Below are 13636 nucleotides of genomic sequence, written 5' to 3'. Positions count from 1 at the left end.
TATCCTCCACATTTTAATTCATGAAATTACCCAAATACCTTTGGTGCAACTGAATTCTTATCATACCGATATCTGTTCTATGGTTTCATTTCCGACTTTCTACTGTTCTATCGGATACACTTATCAGATAACTGCCGATGACTATGTGCATAAGTAGATCGCTTGCGATATCTCGATAAAAACGATGCTCTTAGAAACTTAACTGAACTTGGATTTAATTATCCAGTTTCAAAGATAGATGCAGCCGCTCGCAAAGGTGTTCGAACACTTAGCACGATAAACTTTTATCAACACGTTACGTAAACTATGCGAAATTTTCCGTAATTTCGTTGCCACTGTAACGAGCCACTACCATCGTCATTAATAACAACGTGATTTATAATTGTAAAATTTGAAACAAATTAAAAAAAAATAATAGTAAAATGTAGAAATTACGACAAATTTATTGCAAATTTCTTTTATACCTGATCAGAAATTGGTACGTGGCAATAGCCACAAACGTGCAATTAATGATAAAAATGGTCTCATTCAGATATCGTGGCTTATTAATATAGCGAATGACCGACTGCTCAAATACTTTGGTCATCTTTGCAAGCTACGTACGTCCGATGAATATCTTGCAACGTTTATATAAAATTTCAGATTCGTTTCAATTATTACGAATATGATCGAGATGGTTGAAACTTTTGATTCGAATGAAAATGTTTTATATATAAAAATGTTTCTAAAGGATCGCATATTTCAATTAATTTCAAGCGATTTTCCAGCCTAATTACGTTTAATGATTTCTAAACGATTTCCAATCCTTGTCATAAGAATAGATACGTTGCAAACAGTCTTGCCCGATATATATTAGATAGTTGTGCGCGTTACGTTTAATTAGAAAATTTCCTTCCATCGATTATTTTTCATCTCGCTTATATTAACTGCTGGCAAGTAAAGCACGGTAAATATAAATATAAATATAAATATCACAAAGTAGTTGTAATAAGGTAAAAAACATGTCATAAAAATTACAATAAATCGAGATTTCAATAATTACAAACGATACTTACAGAGCTTACGGAATATCACGAACTATATCTATATTTCATTGAAAAGGTCGTACATTTAGAACTTGATGGAATCATGTTAATCATTGGATGCTTAAGTCGATGAGCCGTCAAAGCTACGAATGGCAATGGTATTTTATATTCGTCATAGCAATGTAGTATGTGCAAGTTTATTTTTAAATGATTAAGTAATTTATTTGTAACTTTTAAAGTTATTATTCCTAATTGATCGACTAACATGTCGATTCGATGACACGGAAATTTTTATATCGTTTCGTACGTTGACATAAGACCAATGATACGGATAAAAAATAAAAAAAAAACTAAACAATCTAAATGTAAAAAAAAAATGTCTAAAGTGATGATAAATTAGGAAGAAATATAAAAAGTTTCTAAGAGCGTCGGAATACTTTCGCGAGCCAGCTGTATGCAAATATCCCAGGCAATCCGATTCACTTAACTCAACTATGTTAAGCAAACTGTTTATTACATCGCTTCTTGGCATTGATACCAGGTCGTATAATAAAAAAGCTGGATTTTATATTTATTGCACAAAATAAACTTTAGAAATCTTCTCACTTGTCGCGATTTATTCTGGCCCGTTGCTGTCGCTGGACCAAGTCCTTTTACCATAACCGACGAAAATAACTGAAGATCAAGGAATTCGCGTTGGAACGATATTTCCCGAGCGATACGCGGGACGATTTTGACCGCTTTCGGATGCTCCTCGCGTTTTTCGATTATGATGATCACTGACCCCGCGCACCAAAGGACGAGGTCTGGCCGACGGTTTTGCTTGAATTAAAATCAAGCGTCCATATAAGTAAGAGCCTGGTTATTATTAGACCGTTCACAATTTCGCTCACGTATGCACCTTTACCGATGGATATACGCGGATAGGTTCGCCCGCGGATGAAAAACGAGAGTCCACCTTCCTTTGTGGCCGAGCGTAGCTGCGCGATTTTTCAGCGATCGCTTTTACTTTTCCTAGCGTGGCAGAATTTACCGAACGTCGATCGGGTAAATTTTTAAGTTGCGATAAATAAATAAAAAGGAGGAAACTTGTACTTTCGCGCTTCCGTTTGACTTTGAGAAATTACTTTATCGATCGTCGTTTTTTTAATACTTACTTAATTTATTTTGTTATTGGTCGATGTTTATATGGTAATTCCATTTCGTGTAAATTATTTCTTTTTTTTTTTATTATCGTATTCCACGTGTTGAGCTACAATTTACAGCGTCTGACATTTTTAACGACAACACGTAGTGTTAAAAGTTTTATCGTTTCGGTAAATTTAGAAAATAATCGAATTTTCTTTGGAATTTTACTTTCAATTTTAATCACGTTTAAACTTCATCGGTCAATTACTTTAACTTTCAATCGCAGTTAAATTTTTAGCATCTCGTTAAACCTTTGTGCTGCGAGTTATTTCTCCTGAAATAATTACGATGGAATTTGTAAAGATTTTGTTTCGCAATAATTAAATGAACAGGCGAGTTTTACATTCTGCACGTACAGTAAATGAAAGGACGATTTCAATGTTAGCATAAATAACGACGTATGATCAAACGTCGCGGTTCTAGATCGTAGAGATGATATTACATAATTTCCAAAAATATACAGTTATTGCATTATCTACTAATTTTAACTCGTCCCATGCAATTATGTGTTTCCACGAAACCAGCTGAGAAATATTCACGCTTAATATTTATTCTGTTAACATTGGAGATGAACCAAAGAATCAATTGGGTCACGTTGACCTATTAAAAAATCAGCAAGGGTCGTTCATTCCACTAATAATTCGAAAAATGTTCATTTTCGTTTCGAAATTCACAGGAACATAGCTATTTATGACTTTAATAACTGTTTTCAAAATATAAGGAAAGATGCTTGGAAATATTTCGAATTTTAAAATGCCAGTTCTAACTAAATGCTTTGTTAAAGAATATCTGCTAATTATTCCCGGTTTAGAAAATTTCATGAAAAATAATTCAATTAAATTAAATTCTTCAAAATTTCATCGATCCCTCGTTGAATGTGCTTTTATAAATAACAACAGCTATCGAGCTTTTCCAACGCGTACTTTCGTTCCTATTAATTCTAAGGATCCATTTTCCCTCTGCTCTCAAATTTCTTCTACTCCAATCTTTCGTTAACGTTACATAAAAAAGAAAAGGATATCTTTTTCCAAAAACCGTCTGTTCGAAAAATTACTTACGATCGTTCAGGTTCGGTCGATCTTAACGAGCAAATCACAGCACAGCAGTGGAATTCAAAGAAATTGTTAATTTCATAATCCTACAGATTATTGGAAAAATGGACGAAATTGAAAATCAACGTCACCAATACGAATTGTTCGAAACTAGTTTTATTACCAAAGAACAAAATTTCACTCGCGTTTCGTGTATTTGCCAATGAAATTATACCGTTCACGATGCAAAACTGTATCGTTCGAATTTCGTAATACCATCGATACTCATACTCTCTCTCTCTCTCTCTTTCTTTCTTTTTCTCACGATAAATTTCGAACGATCAATGGAAGCACACATTTCTGGCAGCCACATCTGCAACTTCTATTTATATGATGGACTAGCGGAGGACCGCGGAGTCACTAGAAAAATATCCTGAAATAAACACCCTCCCTATTAATGATTTTACTTTAACGAGCACTTTCTGTTGTGAACGCCGACTATGATCGGTTCAACTTTTACCCGAAGCTTTTTACGGCTTTCGATGGAAAAGAAATTTTCACGGCTAGGATCGTTCACGCGTGTACCATTCGATGGAAATACGCATTGGGAATTTTCTGAAGATTTTCTTCTCTACGTCGTTCCAACATATAGCGTTACTAACAAACTCTACGACTCTAATACGTTTAAAAAACAATTTCATTGGTTTCGCGACTCTTTGGAATTTTGGATAAAGAAGAAACTTCCCCGTGTAAGATAATTTATTATACAGTGTAATTTATTATAATTCACATCACTCGGATTCAAACGCATATCGCACATTTTCTTGAAAGCTCGCCGCTACCTGATTTATTGGATTTTACTCGGTTCCCGTTATTTTGCGTAGCTCTTTTCCACGCGTGTGCTGTATCGTTGAAAAATTCTAGGATTTCGAGAAATTTTGCAAAAAACTGCAAGGTAGTTTGTACTCCGGTATTCAGCGAAAACGTTGCGAATTATCTTGAAATTTCAGCGATAGAGAAGTTTGGACGTGTTTAATATGCGCATATTTAATGCACAAGTTTAACGCTCGCACGAGACATCTGCTTAAAGAGAACGAGATTGCAACTACTTTAGGTAATTGTAAGAATCTTTTCTTTCAAAGATTCACGGATTTTATTCCTTTGTTAGTCAGAAATATTTTAACGGCCGGTCTACGATTCCGCGGCGCTCATTTTCTTGCATGCTCAATGATACACCGCGACATTTCGTTCTCGTTGTATTTACGTTTTTGCATTTCGCGTAATAAATGCATGCATGTCTTGAATACTTGTTTTTGTTTCGAGCACACGTCATGAACATGCTACGACGATTTTCATCTTTTAACCTCGAGTAAACGATATCGAAATAGTAATCCGTTCTCGTGTTTCGTCTATCAAAACACTGAACTATCGTTGCGTTAAAAAGATTCTGTTCTCGTTAGAAATTTTCTAGAACCGAGAGGAGGATATTCAAACTAGACAGTCGTTAAATCGACGCGTTTGGTATTTCGAATAATTCCACTTTTAACATCCCATTGCTTTCAACGTTATTTAATTATAGTTGAAAGATATTCGACGAATAATTTTTTTAATTACTTGATACAATATCAAAAGGTTCCAATTTTTTATTATTGGAATTTTGATCGAATCACATGGGGTTTCGTTCGAGACGAAATTTTTACAAATGCCAATTATCAATACTTTAAATATGAAAATTACAAAAAAGATAGTATTTTAATCACTGGACAAAATTATAACGTTTTTAAAGTAATAGTTCAAAAAAGTTCCAATCTTTTATTATTAGAATTTTGATCGAATCACATGGGGTTTCATTCGAGACGAAATTTTTACAAATGCCAATTATCAATACTTTAAATATGAAAATTAAAAAAAAAATAGTATTCTAATCACTGGACAAAATTATAACGTTTTCAGAGTAATAGTTCAAAAAAGTTCCAATTTTTTATTATTACAATTTTGATCGAATCACATGGGGTTTCGTTCGAGACGAAATTTTTACAAATGCCAATTATCAATACTTTAAATATGAAAATTAAAAAAAAGATAGTATTTTAATCACTGAACTGGACAAAATTATAACGTTTTCAAAGTAATAGTTCAAAAAAGTTGCAATTTTTTATTATTACAATTTTGATCGAATCACATGGGGTTTCGTTCGAGACGAAATTTTTACAAATGCCAATTATCAATACTTTAAATATGAAAATTAAAAAAAAGATAGTATTTTAATCATTGAACTGAACAAAATTATAATATCTTCGGAGTAATAGTTATTTAACTAAGAACAAATATATTCGCAGTTTAATTTTATATACCTGCTCGTTTTAAGAACAAAATACACGTTTGCTAATCTCGATATTGTTGTATCAAAGCGGAGGATTAATCGATAAAATCTTGTTGAGAGGCGTTACGTTAAAATTTATGAATATTACTTGAAACCTGAATATTCGTAAATGCATAGTTTTCTCGAACAAGTTGTTCGAATAAATATACTTAAACAGTGAAATGTGCATGTATCAATTAAATAATATAACGATATACACGTAGCTACGTATTTAAATAGAATTAGACGTGACATAATGAATATGAATTAGAAACCTTTAATATTCGTAACACACGTTACACATGTCCTACGTACAATGTACATACACGTGATTCTCCAGTTAAAACTATAAACACTGCTAAGTATATCGGTTGAGAAATATCGTGTTTTCTCCAAACATTATTAGAAAATAGCAGAATGAGTGTTTATCAAAAATGCTACTGATCGTAGAGTCAACTACAATGCGCAGTTATACATCGAGAACATCGTTATTTCATGTAGCAACGTAATGACAAAATCTTAAGAAACGACAGTGTATCAAATAGCAATCGTTTGATCTGCTGATAATGCGCTACTCTTCTCTTGCTTTTACGAAACAGGCTGGAAAAATAATTGAAAGATAGACATTCACAGATAAACGTTTGAAAAAAGCGATCTCGTCAGTCGAATTAAATTTGACCACGTAATCGCAAGATCTAAAGAATCGACGATGTATCGGATAACTATTATTCGATTTTTCAACTTCTCTTTCTTCTTTCCTTGCTCCTTTTTCAAGAGGTTTCAATAGGAAAATACTGTGTTTCGATAAAAAGCAATCGGCATCACTCGCACGAAATTTGACCAAGTAATTGGAAAATCTAAAAAACCGACGGTGTATCAAACGACTATCATTTGATCTCACGATATCGTTTGCTTCTTCAAAATAATTCTAATATAAAGTAGAAAAGGAGAAGAGCGTGCGGTAAGAAGCAAGAAGCAATAATTATTGAAAATAATTTTATGTGCGCGTCGCTCGTATCAAATTTCGCTATGTGTATAATTCGCAAAAACAAATGTATGAAATAGCTATTACACGATCTCTTAGGAAGTTGGAAGAAAATCCTGGACGAAGAAACATTTCGATAAAAAGCAATCGAGTCACTGGCACGAAACTTCGCCAAGTACAGTCGCAAATCCTTAAACATTCCGACAGCGTAACAGCGCGATCTCTTAACCGATTCCTTCGCCTCTCCCTTCGATTCGAACGTAACGACAAAAAGAAGCGTCCGCGCGAAGATACAAAGTTTTGGTAAAAAGCATTCGCCTCACTTACGTGAACTGGTTTCGACGGCAGAATCGAAAGGTCGCAAGCCCAGAACCGGAAACACGGATGTAAGAAGCGGTAAATAGCGGCCGTTTAGGGGAGATTCTTTCTGCGGGACGGTTCTCGACCGTGCGATCTATCGACTGTGTGTCACTTCACTTGCGTCACTCGTTCTGGAAGTTGCGACCGGAAAGAAGACGCGGCGTTACCCGCGCGCACGAAAGGAATCGTCGTTAAAACTGTAGTGGAAAATCCGCGCGGCCGTGCGCCTCGTCGGCCAGGGAAACCGAAAGGGAGATCCTCTGGAGTTGGTTAGAGCGGCGCGTTACACATTTCGTGAAAGCGTCGATTCACGTGTCCTGCGGGACAGTGTGCCGTGTACGGAATAGTCGGCCGGCCAGGAACTCCCTCTTTTTCCGTCTTATCCTACTCATCCCCCTCTCACCCTGCTCCCACCTTTTCTTCCTTCCGTCGTCGACTCGTCAAGACTACAGCGACGTCAGAAGCTGCGGATCTCGACCGTCTTTTAGGAAACGAAATCCACCTTCGCTTCCGGGGCAACTCCCTCGCCTGCTGCGTTTGAACAATTACGATCAAGGGTCCTTCTGTATACTATATACTGTATACGTTAACGCGACTCGTACGGTAAATAGAATTTGGTGGTTCAGGTGCCATGTCAACGATGAAATCGTCTATACGTGCTCACCGCATCGTTTCATAGTAATTTTTCTTTTGTTTTTCTTTTTTGTTAGCAGGTTTTTTGGGGAATGAAGTAGAAGACGAAGATTTTGGGGGGGATTTTATGTGTGTTACGACTAACGATAGATGTGTTCACGATATCAGTTATCAAAGATGTTTTATTTCGTAAGTAGATTTGTAAAGAATGGAGAAGAAACTTTATTGAATTAGAATATTTTTTGGAAGATTTTATACGTATTATAAGTAAAAATTTATGTGTTCATGCTATCAATTATCAGGGATATTTTATTTCGTAAGTAGATTTGTAAAGAATGGGGAAGAAACTTTATTGAATTAGAATATTTTTTGGAAGATTTTATACGTATTATAAGTAAAAATTTATGTGTTCGTGCTATCAATTATCAGGGATATTTTATTTCGTAAGTAGATTTGTAAAGAATGGGGAAGAAACTTTATTGAATTAGAATATTTTTTGCAGATTTTCTACGTATTAAAAATAAAGATTTATGTGTTCATGCTATCAATTATCGGAAATATTCTATTTCGTAAGTAGTTTTGTAAGGAACGGAGAAGAAACCTTTTCGAATAGAAATATTTTTTGAAGATTTTGTATGTGTTACGAGTAACAATAAATGTGTTCACGATATTAATTATCAAGGATATTTTATTTCGTAAGTAGATTTGTAAAGAATGGGGAAGAAACATTATTGAATTAGAATATTTTTTGCAGATTTTCTACGTATTAAAAATAAAGATTTATGTGTTCATGCTATCAATTATCAGAGATATTTTATTTCGTAAGTAGATTTGTAAAGAATGGGGAAGAAGCTTTATTGAATTAGAATATTTTTTGCATATTTTCTACGTATTAAAAATAAAGATTTATGTGTTCATGCTATCAATTATCAGGGATATTTTATTTCGTAAGAAGATTTATAAGGAATGGAGAAAAAACTTTATTGAATTAGAATATTTTTTGGAAGATTTTATACATATTATAAGTAAAAATTTATGTGTTCATGCTATCAATTATCAGGGATATTTTATTTCGTAAGTAAATTTGTAAGGAATGGAGAAGAAATATTTTCAAATAGGAATATTTTTTGAAGATTTTGTATGTGTTACGAGTAACAATAAATGTGTTCACGATATCAATTATCAAGGATATTTTATTTCGTAAGTAGATTTGTAAAGAATGGGGAAGAAACATTATTGAATTAGAATATTTTTTGCAGATTTTCTACGTATTAAAAATAAAGATTTATGTGTTCATGCTATCAATTATCAGAGATATTTTATTTCGTAAGTAGATTTGTAAGGAATGGAGAAGAAACCTTTTCGAATAGAAATATTTTTTGAAGATTTTTTATGTGTTACGAGTAACGATATCAATTGCTAGAAACTAGTTTCTTTAGTAAGTAGACTCGTAATATTCTTCTAGTAGACTTCTTATATTTTATGTATGTACATAAGTAACAATTGATTAATATGTAATCACCGCCTTTAACACGTAAGTGTAATTTGTACAAGTGTATTAAAGAATTCAAGGATTAAAGTAAGAAAAATTTCTACGTTTAATATACGTTTCTTTAACGTCAAAGATATATCAAAAATTCGATTAGATGAAGACGACTCGTGAAGAAATCGGCAGGAGTTGTTATTTTCGCTAATAATCATAGACATTTCTATTTAATATTTCATCTTTATTTTAACTATTCTTTACGAAATTTTACTATACTTTTCTTCGTCATTTTTAGAAGAATTGAACCAAAATTTTTTAATCGAACCAAATTAACGCGCATAACACCACGATATGAATATTACGTACGCATAACTCTACAAGGACTTTTGAAATACTTTTTTCATTAAACGCATTACGAACTCGTGCAATTTTCATTTCTGATACATTCTTACTGAATAATTTTGAAAACATTTCAAAGTGAAATATCGAAGCTCCAATCTCCCAACAGGAAACTTTCGTCATATGAAAGTTTCTGTAAATACGAGTCTCAGACAATCTCACAACATCTGTCACCACTGTACAATACCTAACTTTGGTTATGCAGTAATTTTGCCCTACACTCGTTACGAATAATTAGTCCCTCCGAAAATCCTTTTCATGCACATTTATGTGGATTTATGAGTTCTTTGCGACCAAGTTTCCTCCTCCCTTCAAACTTACAAATTAATACGAACCGTCCTCCCTTCCCCTCGATGATACACGCTAAGGCAGTTTTATGATTCCTATTAGAATTTTTTCACCATTATGTTTTATTCGCGTTTCTCTCGGAGAAGGGAAGTCGATGAAAAGAATACAAACAGCGTTAAAAACGTGCCGTTTCGCGCGACGAATTTCACGTCGATTAATTCACGCAATTTCACAACTCGATTAACACGATTCGCTAACTATAAAAAATATATATAAACGAACACGTAACAAGGAATATAAGTAACATTTTAAGACGATAACTGGACGTAAAGCCGAACTGAAAGAACGAAACAAACAATCCGAAGACTCCTACATTACCTAAAGCTCATCAAATCGTATAACAAACTGTGAACTTGCTTCTTAAGCTTCGTTCACACCAGCGATTACGATACGATCAAATCAGTCAGACACCCATCAACGCCAAATTCCTTACACGTAATCCAACGAGAAGGATTTACCGTGAGCGATTCGGTTAAGTCAAATGAAAATCTATCGAAGTCGGTTTACCACGTAGAGATGATTTTACGCGATCAACAGTCGAGAAGAAATACGAAGCACGAACATTTAATCGAATTTAGACGAAACCACGGCGAAGTAGATGATTTCGGTCATTAAAGATATTGCGACGCATCTCGCAAGATGAAATCGAAATTAACATTCGATCGTTTCTCGTCGTTTAGTGTGAATGCCTCGATAAAGTCACAGGTTTTGATTGATCGTGACGTAGAGCTGTGGCCGCTAGTGTGAATCGAGCTTTACGTCGCTGATAATAAACCGTAAGCGGTTGATGCGACGCTAAATAATTAAAAACAGAAAGAAGGAATTGCTTTCGATTTATCGCTCGAAATAAGCGTAAGAACGTGATACAGATGCATACATATTGTATATCATGCGTTACTTTGTCGTGATGTCACAGTTACTGAAAAATGAATTCGAGTTATTCGAGCTGACGTGTAATTGGGAAATTTCGAGAATTGTCATCGTGCAATTTTCATTGCAGATTTATACGAACGTACGTGTCTAATATTCTTCTTGTTTCTCGTTTTTTCATCGATGCTCGTACTTCTTGAAAATTCAGAATTTAGCGTGTCTTGTTAGCTAATAAGATCCTTAAGGGCGCGTGTTGCAACCATTTGACCGACTCGTGCGACCTCGTCATTATTGGATACGGTTATAATTGTCCAGATATACTTAACGAACGTTCAAGCAAATTACACGGCATCGAAATACTCCCTGTATTGTGCTCTAAATTGATATTAAGTCTAATGGGAGAGAGGGCTGCCGTTTCTGGATGTGCCTCTGCCATGTGAACGCACAGGGAAACGTTCTACTTTCCGTAGCGTCCATAATTTACGAACTTGCTTCGAAAAGGCGAATGAAAAAGTACATCGACCACGTTGACAGTTCAGGTAAAAGTTTCCAAATTACGTATATATATATATCCTTTATTCTTCTTTATTCTTCTGTTGTTTTCTGTTATTTATAATCCTCGATATAATGCATTCTCGTTTAAAAGGAAAACTGAATTAAAATTGAAACGGAGAATTTATTCCAATTTTATTCAAATTGGAAAGAAAAATTTGGAACCTACGATCAATTCACGCTTATTGCCAATTAATCCTCCATCTATTGTATATACCGAGTCGACCAGTAGTTTCTCATTTTCTCTATATTTTTCTTTTAAGCTTTACTTTTTTCTCAAAGCAATTAAAGTAAAGTGTAGCAATAAAATCTGTTGGACGATATTATAGAAACTTGGAAGAGTACTATTCAAGAAGTTTCCGGGATTCGTTGAAGCATGAAAATCTGAGAAACTGTCCTAAAAAATTGGACTCAAACGATCCAGTATGTAAACGACGTCAGTAAAAATAAGGTAGCGAGCGAAAGGTTGAAAACGATTTTTAAAAAAGAAATACGCCATTCGGTCTAACGAGACATGATCCAAGTATCGACTTGTCTGTAAAAGAGAAAATCCACCAGCTTATGGATCGCGTATAAATTATCAACAGAATATGCATCATCCTGCGATGAAAGAAACATTCGTCCTACGAACAAGAAATTTCAATATAGAATATTCCTCGTATCGATCGTTAATGACGTTAATTGGTACATAGTATACGGTCTATTAGCTGTAGCTAATATACTGTTTGTACGGACGTTTAATGGAACATTTATTTGCAATAAATAAATAAACGTCCGTATATATCGAGCATACCAAACAAAGTTTACAATTTACGAATCGATTTATATAAAAGACCACTTTTTATGCCGATGATTAAATATAAAAAATTACCGAGAATAATAATCCGCGCTTAATTAATTAATCACAGCCTTTCGAGATCCTGACATTAAAGAAATTAGTTTCATACATTTTTATTACTTGTATCGCGTGATGATCATGGAACGTTCATATTTACGATAACATAATTATAATTTAATTGTTATATTTTAATCAGGAGTATAAGACTGGTAATAATTATATGTATAACTATAATTATAGCATATATTCGATCGTTAACCACAGAATTATTTCATCGTAAAAGGATACATCGCGATCAATTGATCTCATTTAACAATTTCGTCAATAACTTCTCGCTTAATTGCGATTGGATTATTTCTCATCCGATTAACATACCGAATATCGAATGCTTATAATCGCGTTCCCACTGACGTATTATCAATTCGAAATGTCAAATAACATCGTAGTTGAATATTATATTTAGGCGAATACAAATATACAGCGATATATATATATGTATTGAACGCTTAATTAGACTCGATACAGAACAAAATTATTCTGCGAATTCTCTCAGGATTAACGAATCTCTCTATTCGACAATCAAAAGAATCATTTCCATGGTATACGTATAAACGTTACAGCTATTTGCAATCTCTTTTCGAAAAACATGAGAAATCACATTTTCCATGATTTTTGCATAAAAAATTGTTTAGTTCGTTACGTCGATTTTAATTTAATTCGATTTTCCTTTGAGTATCTCAAAAATATGAATATCGTTTAATCACTCGGACTAATATCGATCAATTTAATTAAAACAACACCTAAGCTAATTATTATTCGTTTCTTGCGAAACATCATAGAAATTTACCACCTATTTCCAAAGTTGTCGTATCTTTCAAATTTTCATCCGCTAAAATACTTCAATGCTTCTTTCACCCGGCAAATCATATAGAAGATCAACAAAAATGGACTAATCGTATTCATTTGGCGCGATGTTCCTTTATTTTCGCGCTCGTGCAATCTCGAACATCTTTTATATGTTGTATTATACGTGGTGAAAAGGTAATACGAGCACGTGTACGTAGGATCGTGAACGCTCGACTGTTGGGAAATGCCTGTCAAGCACATTTACCCTAAGCACACGTATCTTGGAATCGCGGAAACTACATTTGCGCGGCTGCAATGGCAGTTCTTATTCTCTACGATGTTTATCTGGCCGTGCGCTCTGTTATACGAACCATCAGCTGATTCACATGACTCGAACGCGACGAGAGGATCAGGGGATGCAGCAGGTGTTACAACGAATCCACCTCCACAGAACAGGAACACACTCACGTTAACCTAGCTATTTTCCTGTGTGTGAACATTATACTAAGAACGAGCCGAGGCGCACACTCGGGATCAATCACGAAGGGAAGTCGTGCGCGGACATGAATTTCGTGGATGCGCGCCATCCACGCGACTCTTCCGGCTACGATCGAACTTCCTTCGTGCGACCACGTTTGTCAGCACCGAAAACCGTCGTACTGAATTCTTCATCGTTTTTCTTCTCTTCTTTTTTTTTTTTTCTTCTCTTGAAA

The 13636-nt window shown here is 34.4% G+C and overlaps 1 protein-coding gene across 8 annotated transcripts in view; it reads right to left on the bottom strand.

Moving 5' to 3' along the window:
* Positions 1 to 13636, bottom strand: part of LOC126916338 (soluble guanylate cyclase 88E) — a 37542-nt gene that overhangs the window by 18609 nt on the left and 5297 nt on the right. For 2 of the 8 annotated variants that reach the window (XM_050722045.1, XM_050722046.1), the window contains exon 1: positions 13295 to 13475. The exons of 5 other annotated variants lie outside the window; for them this stretch is intronic. The gene's annotated coding sequence lies outside the window, so the exon portion shown is untranslated. Of the gene's footprint in view, positions 1 to 6918; positions 7140 to 13294; positions 13476 to 13636 lie in introns of those variants that run through there. One more of the 8 variants, XM_050722048.1, reaches the window with a different exon arrangement.

The sequence above is a fragment of the Bombus affinis genome, chromosome 5 (assembly GCF_024516045.1).
Source record: "Bombus affinis isolate iyBomAffi1 chromosome 5, iyBomAffi1.2, whole genome shotgun sequence".
Taxonomy (NCBI): domain Eukaryota; kingdom Metazoa; phylum Arthropoda; class Insecta; order Hymenoptera; family Apidae; genus Bombus; species Bombus affinis.
Note: the sequence above shows the minus strand (reverse complement) of the source record. Positions and strands in the feature narration are given on the sequence as shown.